This window comes from Sorex fumeus, unplaced genomic scaffold, assembly GCF_029834395.1.
Source record: "Sorex fumeus unplaced genomic scaffold, SorFum_2.1 ptg000005l, whole genome shotgun sequence".
Classification (NCBI taxonomy): domain Eukaryota; kingdom Metazoa; phylum Chordata; class Mammalia; order Eulipotyphla; family Soricidae; genus Sorex; species Sorex fumeus.
Genome location: NW_026606062.1, coordinates 2,949,049 through 2,963,010, shown reverse-complemented (window position 1 = coordinate 2,963,010; position 13,962 = coordinate 2,949,049).

The window sequence follows — 13,962 nt, the reverse complement described above, 5'->3', positions numbered from 1 at the left end:
GTGGCCAGTAAAACATGCTCACACATTAGCTCCTCATTGCTAGTAAAAATAATATCAATCATTCACTGGCTTAAGCAGTAGAATACTCAGGTTTAATTACTTTATTGGACAATACTACTATCCTGTTGATTATGATTGTGCCAATCTGTGAGTGGGAAAAGAGATAGAAATCACAGTGATCTAACCTCAACCTTTACGCTTTCTTTGTATAACCAATTCAAGCCTCACTCAAAAAGCTACCAGACTTGTCCTAAATCTATCCCCGATCCTCTATCTTGCTAATGTGAATGTCCCATCACCGGCAACTAGAAGGTTAAAGGAGGTAGCTGGTTGTGCAGGCAGTGTTCCAGTCATTTGTGGTATGGAAAGTTGATGTGCTGAAGAAAAAAAAAACACGGTGCCCTAGTTGCCAGGATTTCTTGCCCAGGAACAAAACTGCCATTCACATCCTGCTGAAGTTTTGGGACCTAATTAGAAGTGGGACCAAATACTGCCATTTCTCGAAGTCAATAAGAGTACAGATGAACACTGATAAAGGTTGGGAATAGATTTTTCCATCTTTTTATTTTTTCTTTTGATCAGTAAAATTTTACTTCTTATTTAAAGACTTATTTTGCATATGTGGTATAATTGGTTTATAATAATTATGGTATTTCAGGAGGCTAGTCACATCTCTGTCAGTGTTTAATACTACTCCTACAATCACAGTCTCTTTCCACTGCTGAAAAGACACCTCTGCTCATTTATCCCACCCTACCTCCTTCACTGGAAACACACGGGTTATGAAGTATTATGAGGCAAATTCAGATGAGATGGGTTGCATTCAGTGTGGTATGGTCATAGACGTGAAACAAATTCAATGCAGAAGAATGCTACTGGTCCATGTAAAGAATTTAAAGCTCTCAGGAAGTCAACCTCATTCTTTTTAAGAATTATGGATTTATTCAATGCTGCTTTGATTTGAAAATTACCTATCCACACTGATCTGATATGCCCTCTCTATTTTCTAGTGTAATATTAAATACTTGAAAAGAATTTTGTGTTTCACCAGTAGCTCTTTGACTCAGAGTCCTATCTGATCTTCCAAAAGTGAAGTGGGGTGACTCAGAGGGTTGAATGAGTTGTCAAATCTCATTCAGCTGTGAAAAGTCAGGTCTGTACTTGGTACTTCCAAATTCAGGGTCAGTATATTTAAAATTGTCACTGTACTCAGGAATTTTGTTGGTCAAATAGCAATCAGAAGTACATGGTGTCAAAATTTTTGTTATAATATGCCAGTATATTGGAAAATTATTTTTTACTTCTATGAGTGTTTCACTCAAACAAAGATTCATTTAAGTGAGGAAAATTAAAGTTTTGATATTTCTCTTTCTCTTGACCTAGAAAAACAGAACAAAAAGAAAACAGGAGACAGATTCTTTTTTTAAATAGTGGCTGAAGACTGATGGTATCCAGTTTGTCCATGGGGTTGCATAGAGTTTGCATTGTTTTTGTGAAATGTTGTGGACTGCTATGTTATTGCATTGAGTAATGACATTAGAATTTGGACTTTGAAATAAAGACAAACAGATAAGTCTTCCTGATATACAAAGGCTGGCCTCTTTTGCCTTCAATTTGCAGACAGGGATTTCTGTGTCGTTCTGTGATTAAGGGTGCCAAATGTAGCCAGGAACTGTTTCAGCAATCATAGATGTTGTTTTTCCAATTGGGCCAATCTGCCAGACTGGCAGACAGAAAACTAACAGAAATATTAAATATAGACAGCTTCTATAGTTGAATCTTGTTTTCCCTCACTCTGCTGGAAGCCACTCGAAAATAGTAGCCTGTATGTAGGTCATTAAAAACCTACACTGATACACACACTATGATGTGTATTTGTACTGTTAAATTAAGACTTTGTGGATGCAATAACTGGGTGCCAAAGCAGTTGTTTCCAATGTATAAGGTGACTGACTGAGTAGCCCTCTTTCACGATGGTTTGCCCGGATACTCTCTGCTCCTGTCAAACTGTGAAGGATTCTGTTCTCGGTTGACCCACACCTTGGGGGAATCATTTCAGGGAAAGCACTGTTCTTGAGTTTCCAAATTCATACTCTTGAGGTCTCATAAATTTGACTGATGTGTGCTTGGAGAACTTGATAGAATAGCTGGTTTTATTTCCAGGATTTGTTTCCATCCAGGGCCAACCGAGATGCATAATTACATGCATTTCTTCTCTTGGCCACAGATGTAATAGAAGTGGGCTCAGTTAGCTTCTGTGACCACAATTTATGTAGACAAAAACCCTCCCCTTAGATTCAGAGAAATGATGATGCAATTATCTTGCAACATACAAATGCTACTTCCCCCAGATGCCCCTGGGACATAGAAGGGTCTTACACAGCTTGGTGATACTATACTTTGTCTTTTCTATGAATATTCTACTGTCTTCGCGGCTTACTAATGGCTATTCACATATTTGGAAGAAAAATGTTTAATAATATGATGTGAAGAAAACTTTTTTTGATAGAACTGATCAGCATTTATTTTAAAAATGAACCCAACTTTCAAAATAGTCTTATCTCATAGGTAGGAAATATCATGTTTATCTGTTGTAATTCATTAAGAATGTCCCTTCTCCTCAGGAAAACTGGCAAGAAAATAATATATTTTGAAATCTGTGCTCTTTATACACAGCTTAAGAAATAGTTTAATATCAAAATTTATAAACGGTCCAAGAAGTTTTCCAATATTAAAAGTAGAATTTAATGTACATGATTTGTAATCTACGACTTTTTTCTTCTCTTCAGAGAGATTGGTTGACTTGGCTCTTTGACCAAAGCAGTAGGTAAGTTTAAGAAGTCATAAACAGTGTCAGTTTTCATCTTGAGCTAATTGCTTTATGTTTATTTATTTTTGAACTCAGAGACTACTCCCAGTTTGGTGCTTGTGGGTCCATCCTGGTGATGCTTGGAGGGTCATAAGATACTGGAATAGAATTATTTGCTTCTTGACAAACTCTTAAAAATTCAAAAAAATTAATAGTGTATTTCTCTTCTTCTATCAGAGTGGTAGAACATATGAAGGAAAGAGAGGAGAAAGTGTATTCCTCAAGAAATCCACACTACAATAGTCAACTTACAATAAAGGCATATACAATAAAGAGCAGATACAAACACTTCTGAGTAGTTGCTTCTTTGGCTAATTCCTCAACCTAGATTTTTTCAGCATCATTTATATGACAACACATATCTCACACTAAAAATTTATGCTTGGCTTGCCACCTCAGATCCCGAGGAAGAAGCCTATTGCAAACTTTCTCTTCAATATGTGAAATTGTCTTTGCAGAGTTGATCCTGACTGTTTCATATTGTTTCATAAAGCACTGTTGAGTGCTTTCTTGTCGGCTCAGTACCGATTTGACCTTTCTGGAGTTGACCTGTATTTGTTTTCTATGGAATTTTAGCCAAGTAGAACTTTGTAGTTTAAAGCACAATTTATTATCCTGGAGTTTTGTGCACCGGAAGTCTGAGGTGGGTCTTATTGGGTAAACTCAAGACGGTGACAAACCTGTGTTCCTTTCTAGAAGATTTGCCTTTCCCATTTTGCAGAGGCTGCTGGCACTTCTGCCCCACATTTTCTTGCCTTTTTAAAGCCAGCAATGAGATGTTGGGTCTTTCTCATATTGCATCACTCAGCGCTGCTTCCGTCTTCACATCTCTTCCTCTGACTGGTTTCTCTCCTTCCTCCTTCTTACTCTTCCGAAATCCCTTGTTATTACATTGGGTGCAAGGAGATAATCCAGGATAATCTTTGTATTTTAAGTTTAGCTGATTAGCAAACTTAATTCCACCTGCAACTGTCATTCTCTTCTGCCAGGTAACATAACACATTCACAAGCACTGGCAATTGAGGAGTGAAAGTTATTTTGTTTTGTTTTGCTTTTTTGAGGGGGAGACATTATTCCTTGACACCTCTCCCTCACTCTATATTTAACTAATGAGGTGCTGAGATGGAATTCTCTTTCCTTTCCCCTTCTCTGCCCTCTTTCTCTTCATTTTCCCTTCCCTTTTCATTTCTCCTCTCTTCTGCTTTGCCTTACCATCTCATTTTTCATTTCATGTCTGTTTTTTGGGCCTCCCAAACTAAGTGTGCTTGAGACCAAAAGGCCATTCCTGGCATTATGGTTCATTGCTTGAACCATTTGGTTCACTGCCAGTGCTCAGGGTTATCAGAGTCACACCCAGGGTGTGAGGGTGGGGTGAGAGGATGATGAAGACAGACTGTGCTAGGGATTAAACTCAGGTCCTCTTTTATTAGAAGCAGTCCGGCTATCCTTTGAGCTGCCTGCCTGAGTCACAGGTTGAATTCTCAAATGGGATTAGGAAAATTCAGTTCTTTTAGCCTAAGAGAAAGTATTATTTCTTATATAAGTGCTCAAGTATCTTATGCCCTGAGTCTCTTTATTCTGAGTAGGCTTGATGATTACTTGAATGTACACTGCAGAATTAAAATATTCCATCTGGGGGGCTGGAGCGATAGCACAATGAGTAGGACCTTGCATGTGGCCGACAAGGGTTTGATTCCCAGAATCCCATATGGTTCCCCTAGCACCGCCAGGAGTAATTCCTGAATGCAGAGCCAGAAGTAACCACTGTGCATCACCAGGTGTGACCCAAAAATAAAATAAATAAATAAGTAAATAAATAAATAAGTAAATAAATAAATAAAATAATACAAAGTATTCCATCTGGAAGGGAGCAAAATCTTCCGATCCACAAATACTTCTTTGCTTCCGTCTGTATAAAAATTATGTATGTTTTTAATAAACATCTTACTTTCTCTCGAATCCGTTTGATGTTTGTTTGACTTTTCTTCAGCCTCTGAAGAAACCCAAGGGGTAAAAGATGATTCATTTTAATTGTGACAAATCTGTAGGATTCCTAGAAGATTGTCATTAATGATTACTGCTTTTAGCCAATATATGGGCTGAAGCGATAGCACAGTGGTAGGGCATTCGCCTTGCATGGGGCCAGCTCGGCCGACCTGGGTTAGATTCCTCTGCCCTTCTCAGAGAGCCCGGCAAGCTACTGAGAGTAAAGTCCGGCAAGCTCCCAGTGACGTATTCCATATGGCAAACACAGTAACAAGAAGTCTCACAATGGAGATGTTACTGGTGCCCACTTGAGCAAATCCATGAACAGTAGGAGGACAGTACTACAGTGCTATAACCTTCCTAAGAAGGAGTAAATTTACATTTATGACATACTCTTTAGTTGTACTCAGCATTTAGTTTTACTCAGTGAATTTATTATCATTATTATTTTTACAAAACATACTCCATGATTTCTTCTCACTGTGGGAACTGTCCTTTGCTGCATTCTGAACTCTTCATAGATTAAAGAAGTGCAACTAAGTATGGTTTCTCAGTTTCCACCGCTTTGTTTAGAATTAACTTCATTCAGTGTTCATTTCTAAGGCACTTTCTCCCTCCAGAGTTGTTCTGCAGCATTTTTGCCTTTGATTCCTGCCAGCAACTTGTAAGAACATCCTTCCTGGAATAAGAGAATCTGAATCTGAATTCTGACTCTGCTACTTGTTAGCCCTGTGACTCCAAGAAGCAACGTAACCTCTCTGTACCTCAGTTTCTTCATTTGAAAAAATGGGCAGGAATACTTGTTCCTGCTTTGTACATTGCTCATGACAATAAAATAAAGAAAGTTGAACTTAATGAAATTGAAAACAGTGTCCAGTACAGTCTACCCTTCACACTTAGGTAATATTAGCTTACTGTAATTATTTTAGGGTAATGAATTAAAAGGGCTGGAGCGATAGCACAGTAGGTAGGGCATTTGCCTTGCATGTGGCTGACCTGGGTTTGATTCCTCCCTCTCTTGGAGAGCCCGGCAAGCTACTAAGAGTATCCCGCCCGCACGGCAGAGCCTGGCAAATTCCCCATGGCATATTTGATATGCCAAAAACAGTAACAACAAGTCTCACAATAGAGATGTTACTGGTGCCCGCTTGAGCAAATTCATGAACAGCGGGAGGACAGTGCTACAGTGCTACTGCATCAACCTACTGGCATGTGTAAAGGTAAAAAGGTAAAGGTAAAGGCCCTCCCGTTGATCGTCGATTTGCTCGAGCGGGCCCAGTAACGTCTCCATTGGAGACTTTGTTGTTACTGTGTCTGGCAGTGGTGCATGAGGGGACACCCTCTGAAGGGACACCCTATGGAATAATTCCTAGCCTGAGTCTGGTTCACATGCAGGCAGTCTGTCTCCTGTAATGTCTGATCAGATTATCAGAGAGCTCTTCAGACCAGGTAGATAGAATGGTGTGCCTCTCCTCCAGCTGCTCACAGGGGGTTTCGTGTCTTCTGAAATGTGTAATGTCTCCTTTCTTAATTTAATCCCAGAGTTTGAATTGTGTACTCTGGTGTACGATTTGACTACTGCTCCTCTGCCCAGTCAGGAATTCTGGGCTTGTGTCTTCAACTCTGTTATTTTAACTCTGCCCGTTATCATCTCAAACTGTGTTTGCCTTTGTCACTTGGGCAGTGTGTGTGTATGTGTGTGTGTGTGTTTGTGTATGTTAGGGGGTGTGAGGTGGGACTGACAAAAGTCTACATGAGCTCCTGGTGCTGCCAGCCCCAGGAAATCAGCTGTAGGTTCCCCATGGCTTGAGATCTAGTCCCTAACCATAGGGAAAAGGAAATTAGTTTCAGTCTCTGCCCAGGTTTAGACCCTTTGTCTTTTTTCCCCTGCTTTATGGGTCACACCCTGCGAAGCACAGGAGTTACTTCTGGCTCACGCACTCAGGAATCACTTTTGGTGGTGCTTGGGGGACCCTATGGGATGCTGGGAATTGAACCCGGATCTGCCGCATGCAAGGCAAATGCCCTACCTGCAGTGCTATCGCTCCAGCCCCAGGCTCTTTGTCTTTTACCACAGAAAAAAACTATGGGAGAAGATGAATAATAAAGGAAAATGCTATTACGGAGAGAGGAAACTAATTCTCAAGAGCATGGGGTGGGGGAGGGGTTCTCTAGAAAGACAGAGATTGGAAAGACCCAAAGGAGAAGAAATGCATGCTCCAAAGTCTCAGAAAAAAAAAAAGCAGACAGATGAGGGTGAAGTGGAGGAGAGATTGTGCTTTCAGAGTTGGTTGTGGACAGCGGGTTGCTGTTGTGGACAGCCCTGGAGTAAAGCTCACCAGGAAGTAAAGGCAGAAGCTGGACAGTGACATGAAGAGTACAGGCCCCTCTCATCAAGGGTGTGTGAGGAAGTGCAAAAGAGAACTTGCACAGCCAGAGCTGGGATCAGGGGAGCCGTAGAATGGAGTGTGTGAGTGCTGGCTACCCATGGGACAATAGTTTCAGCACCTCTCCAGGTTTTCTTGGCTTGGGGCTCTTTGCCTGCCTCACAATCTTACTTATCAGGATATTGTCCAACAGACAGTGTTTGGAGCCCTAGGGTTCACTTGTATTCAGAGTTTTCACTGGCTGAGTAGTCTCCTGAGGTCAACGGCCTGGGATTTTGGGCCAGTCTTAATCACCTTGTTTGGAGCCTCAGGCTGATCTTAAATCTGAGCTGCATTCTGTGTTCTTTTTTAAATACATATTTTTAATGAATCACCATGAGATACAGTTGCAGATTTATAAACTTTCGTGATTACATTTCAGTCATACAATGATCGAGTACCCATTCCTCCATCAGTGCCCATTATCCACCACCAATGTTCCCAGTACCCCTCTGACCTCCCTATCCCCCCACCCAGTGGCAAGCACATTCCTTTTATTCTCTCTCTCCTTTGGGGGGGTTATGGTTTATAATACAGGTAATAGGTGGCCATCATGTTTAGTCCATAGTCTGCTTTCAGTATGCATCTCCTATCCCAAGTGAGCCCTCCAAGCATCATTCACTTAGTGGTTCCTTCTGTGTGATTTTGAAAGTTGTACTTCAGACTGGAATTGGGCCGACTAATCCCTTTTTAAGTCACATATAAATTTTAAGATTTCTTGAAATTAATTGCCAAGAACTTCCCCTCCTCCACTTGCCTACTTCATAAATGATCACTTTTTTTCTCCTTTAAATCTATTCTTTCCACTCCTGTGCCTCCTGTCTTTGTGATCAGCTTAGGGTCCAGGAGCTTCCTCATAAGTCTCACTGACCTTCCCAGGTTTCATCTGTGAATTTTCCTTTTTTTAAAAATTTTTTTTATATCTTTTAGGGTCATGCCCAGTGATGTACAATGGTTGCTCCTGGCTCTGCATTCAGGAATTACTTCTGGTAGTGCTCAGGGGACCAAAGGGATGCTGGGAATCAAATCCAGGTTGGTCACATGCAAGACAAAAGCTCTACCGACTGTGCTATTACTCCAGCCCTGTCTGTGAATTTTCTGATCTTGCTCTTGCTGGTTTCTCAATGTGGAGGATGATTCATAGAATTAGCTAACTTCTGAGGCATCATGCCCCATAAAATTTCATGGCACACTTTGTAAGAAATTGGGGAGTGCAGGGTGTTACTCCTCCATGTAACACCAGAGTATCCCAAGCAGAGCTATTCGAAAGAAGGACATCTAAGTAGCTGTCACTGAATAGGGTTTGCCACGGTCAGGAATGATTTTGACCCCAGAAATGAGAGTCACAGGGGAAAAATAATTTCCTTTAAACAGAGTGCTTATTATTTTTGTTATTTTTGGAATAAAAGTGTGTGTGTGTGTGTGTGTGTGCGCACGCGCATGCGTGTGTGTGTGTGTGTGAGAGAGAGAGAGAGAGACAGAGAGAGAGAGACAGAGAAGAGAGAGAGAGATGGCTCTTAGTTTTAAGTCATTCACAGATTTCTAATCATCCAGAAGTAGTTTTATTTCAGGACCCTGTGGAAATATAATAATTATCCATAAAAGGAGGAGATGTATAGCTGAAAGCCAAAAGCTCAGGTGCGAAGGTGGAGTGTTGTTTCATTGGAATCTTCTCTAAAGTGTCAAGAGAATTTGGAGCAGGTTAGGGGCCCAGCGGGAGGCAGTATGACTGTTGCTGTGGTTCAATTAAGGTCATGGTACTGTGATGGTGGGGTTGGTCACTCCATGGTCCAAGTTCTTCTAAAGCCTCAGGAAATGAAATACTGCCTTGGCCTGAAAACTGGAACAAAGAGAAGAGAGGGTGGTGGGAATCCAACCTCCATCAGATGTAAAGTCTAGAGACTTTCCCTGTGTAGAGAAAACCCCCAGTTTTACAAAGAACTTAACAGTGAGAGCTAGAGAAACAGCTGTAACTAACACATTTCCATACAATCTTTTGGGTCGCACAGATGCAGACACAAGAGAATGTTTGAAAAGCAAATGGTATCAGGAGTCAGGCAACTTAACACCTTGCATATCAGCTGTGGTTCACACTTGAGTGTGGTTTAATTAACAGGAACCGCAGCACTGGTGTTAATGTAGCAAGAGAAAGTCCGCATTGTGTCATCTACTGGACCATCTCTTGGTTGCCATCTATTTTTTGTTTGTTTTTGCTCCAGATTACATAGTTCTGTTTTGTGTTTTGTACATACCCAGAGGTGCTCAGGGTTTAATCTTGGCTCTGCACTCAGGGATTACTTCTAGCTGGGACCATATGGGATAGATCACTTCTAGCATAGACCATAAGGATCAGCTCCATGCAAGGCAAGCACCCTACCTGTTAGACTTTCTCTCTGGCCCCAGAATAAACATTTATTGGAGATGTCCTTCTGTGGCCTGTTCTTGCTCAGCCAAAGGGTTAACTTGCTGATAGAAACAAGCTTTCCTATCCTCTTTCCAGGGGATTGACTTCAAAGTATAGGCTCTCTCCACCCTACAATTTGCATTTGTACTACTTTTGGTTCAACTGTGAATTAACAGTAGGCTACAGCTTAACTTGGCCAGCCTCTCTTACAAAAAAATTTCCCTTGCAAATGGTTTGGCATCCCATAGATCTAAAAGCTGGTTTCACACTCTATTGTATCAAAGGTTGGAGGTCGCTTTGAAGCATGGCAGGGGTGGGTAGTAATAGAGTTTGGCACCTAGATCCCCCCTTTAGAAAGGGAAGGCATTTTAGAAACCCTAACCTCAGTGGGCTTCTCAGTTTAGCTCTGTTTTGAATTAGTTCCTCCAATCTGGGTGGTAAAATGTCAGCAGGGGGGGTAAATGTACTCATTCAAGCTCAGAGTCAGAGAGTTTTTCAGAACTGATATTGACATCTAGAACGCAAGCAAGCCTTTATCGCTTTATCGCTTCTCCCCACCCCAACCCCTCCTTCCTCTTAGCCTTCTCTGGAATCAAATGAATTCTCTGACAGGCAGACATTTTCTCTATCTATAAAGAAATGGTATTAACATATAATAGTTATCTGATTTTTTTGTTTGGGGATGAATGAAGATTTATGGTACTGAGCTGAGGGAGAAAAAAAATGAAACCTGTCCATGGATTTGCTGCTACTTGCCACTGCAATTGTCTTTAAAGTTGCCGGTCCAAACTTCCTGGGGAAACCAGTTCCAGGCAGAGGTGGGCCAGCAGGGAAATTCTGAAGACTTGGTGTCAGAGGGGAAATAATTCACAATTGACATATATTTCTCACTTCCGTTTTCAAAACTATGGAATATTCTACAGAATATCTTTCATTCCAGAAGGCTTCTAGAGGTGTCATTGCCGGATCTAAACCTATTTCTGCAGGGAGATGAATATAAAATAACAAGAAGGACAAGAAGAAGGAATATAGGGGGAGGAAGAGGGGGAAGAGAGAGAGAGAGAGAGAGAGAGAGAGAGAGAGAGAGAGACAGAGACAGAGACAGAGACAGAGACAGAGACAGAGAAGGTGAAAAAAAATAATGTCTCCTAAGATAGCTACTTAAGGCAAACTCAACTTCTGGCAAATGGAATTATCAGAGCATTTCTCAACTTAACTATTATTTATTTGTTAAGTAAGAAAACACTTTTTATTTGAACGCCACAACTGCACAGATTCAACTATGACTGCATCTGAAAAATCAGATAAACACATTCATGGGAGGTGGACCTGCTTTGAACTGGAGAATGCCCAGAGTCAGTGGTGAGATGACATCCCTTTCACCAGCATCTATCACAGAGCTTTGGAACTAGGGATACAAAAGTTGTCCTGTTGTAGTCTGATATTTTTACTTTAAAATAATTGAGCCATTTTTAAGCCTTGCTATATTTTGGCTTTCTGTCTCATTGAGTTCCTGATGGATCACAGATTTTGTAAATTATTTAGCAGATCTGAGTTTCACTGCTGTCTCTTGGTAGGAGGTAGTTTTCCATGTGATGTTACTGGGCCTGCTCAAGCAAATTGATGAACAACGGGAGGACCGTGACCATTCTATTTGAGACTGGATTTGTGTGTCCAGTTTAGGAAGCTAACACGTGCCTGTTAATCCTTCAGGACAAAGTGCTTTCCTTTATTCTGGGACTTGTTCTATTCAGCACATGCTATGCCTACAGGAAAACACAAGGAAGAAAGGTAGAACTGTATGTCTCTGGTCTTTTGACACAATGAATGAGTAAACCATCATCTCACTTCCCCCAGTTAATGCAAGAGCACCTACACGATACATGTTGTCATCAGGGAACTGACAAGAGCGTGTCTACTTGTTCTGTCGTGTGCCAGGGCCAGAACATGTGATGGTTATGTGCACCTTAAGTGGAACAGGAGTCAGATCATTCCTACCCCTATTTCAGAGGTGCATTGTTACCACACCACAGCAATCACTGAAGTGTCAATATCTCCAACAAAGATCTAACATGCATGTCAGTCTGCACCCCTTTCCTCACCACATTCTCAATTTTTTTTTCTTTTTGGGTCATACTCGGCAATACACAGGAGTTATCCCTGTCTCTGCACTCAGGAATTACTCCTGGCTATGCTCGGGGGACCATGTGGGATGTTGGGAATTGAACCAGGGTTGGCCATGTGCAAGGCAAATTCCCTACCCGCTATGTTATCGCTCCAGCCCCACATTCTCAATTTTATGGTCAAGTCTAAGGGTTTGTTTTTGTTGAGCATTGTTCTCTTACTTTATCATTAAATGAGCGAGTATGCTGGACTAGAGCCGTTACTGACTGGATTCCATGGAACATCAAAAGACCGCATGGACACCCACCTACAAGATGGTCAGACTTCTTTGTCAAGATCCTGAACAATTGGTTTGAGGTGCTTCATGTTCCTAGAACGAACAGATGCCATTGGGCTACCCTAGCACTTGACAGGGATGAATGGAGACTTTACTGGCGCCTGCTTGAGCGAATTGATGAGTAGTGGGAAGTCAAGTGATCAAGTGATCAAGTGAGCACTCTTTCTGAATAGTATTATTCAGTGTGACCCTCAATATTTCCATTCGCATTTGAACTTTGTGTAATATTTTACCTTCTTTTTACATATAAATTACAATGTTCTTTTTCTTTTTCTGTTCTTTTTAATCTGTTATTTTTTGGGGGGGGGGCAGTGATGGGGCCACACCTGGCAGTGTTCAAGGGTTACTCCTGGCTCTGCACTCAGGAATCACTCTTGGTGGTGCTCAGAAGACCATTTGGGATGCTGGAGATCGAACAAAGGCCAGCTAAGTGCAAGGCAAATGCCCTCCCCACTGTGCTATCACTCTGTTCCCAAGTCACAATTTCTTTATCCATTCATCTGTTGTGAAACACTTGCATTGTTCCATATTTTGATTAATGTCAAGACTGTAATAAACATCTTTTCAGCTTAGTGTTTTTGTGTTAGATGGTTAAATCCTAGGAGTGGAATTGTTAGATCACATGGTAGTTCTATTTTAAATTTTTGAGAAAAACCTTCTAAGTGCTTTCCTATTTTATTTTCTCACCAACAGTGAATGAGGATTTATTTCAAGACCCATCTCCACCAGCTCTTGTCTTGACCTTTGTGATATAAGTCATTCCCTCTGATGTGAGATGATATTTTACTTATATTTTTTGATTTCCATTTCTTTGATAATCAGTGGTAATGAACCATTTTTCATAAACCTGTTGACCATCAGTATGTCTCTTCAGATAAGTTTCTATTTAGCTTTTCCCACTATTTTGAGACCTTGTTTATTTTTTATTGTTAAATTTTGTGAGTTCTCTATATACCCAGGATATTAGCCTCTGGTCAGATATATGGTGTGTGAATACTTTCTATTTATAAGAATATATTTTTGTTTAAATTATTTATTCATTTTTATAGTGCAGAAGGTTTTCAGTTTGATGCAATCTCATTTATTTCTTTTTCTTTTGCTTTCCTTGACAATGGAGTCAAATAACCAAAGAGACCACTGAAATCAATATCCAGAGTATTGGGATGTTATTGTGTATGTATTTTATAGGTTTAAGTCTAATATCTCTAAGTACTTAATCTATTTTAAGTTAACTTTTGTGCATAGTGTGGATAGTGAATCAACTTTGTTCTTTTGCATGCACCAACCCAATTTCCTAACTTTATTAATTGAAGCAAAATTCTCTTTTTACTCTCTTCACTCTATTCTGGTAAATTAACAATCCATTTATTAGAAGGTTTGCATCTAGGTTCTCAATTCCCACACTCTTTTGATTACTATCGCTTTTTAGTCTATTTTAAAGTTGAGGGGGGTATGTTGCCTTTTATATCATTAAAAAAATCTTTTCTACCCACGAATAACAAAGTGATTCTGATTGAATTTCAGGAACACAATGTTCCAGCACCAGTCCCTTCACCAGTGTCCACTTCTTTCCACCAATGTCCCCAGATCCCCTCCCACTGCTAAGTACACCTCTAGGATAGGGAATTAATTTATTAATCTTAGGCGCTGATTCTGACGGAATTTTGTGCATAACACTTTACCACCTTTTAGCAGTCCCTTATCCTTTAAAGTGACCACTAGCCTTCACCATTTAGTAGTATTTGTTTTTACCCTACCTTATTCCCTCCTACCTCCTCTGCTCCAATCAAAGTGAAACTTTCTATTGAAGACTTGT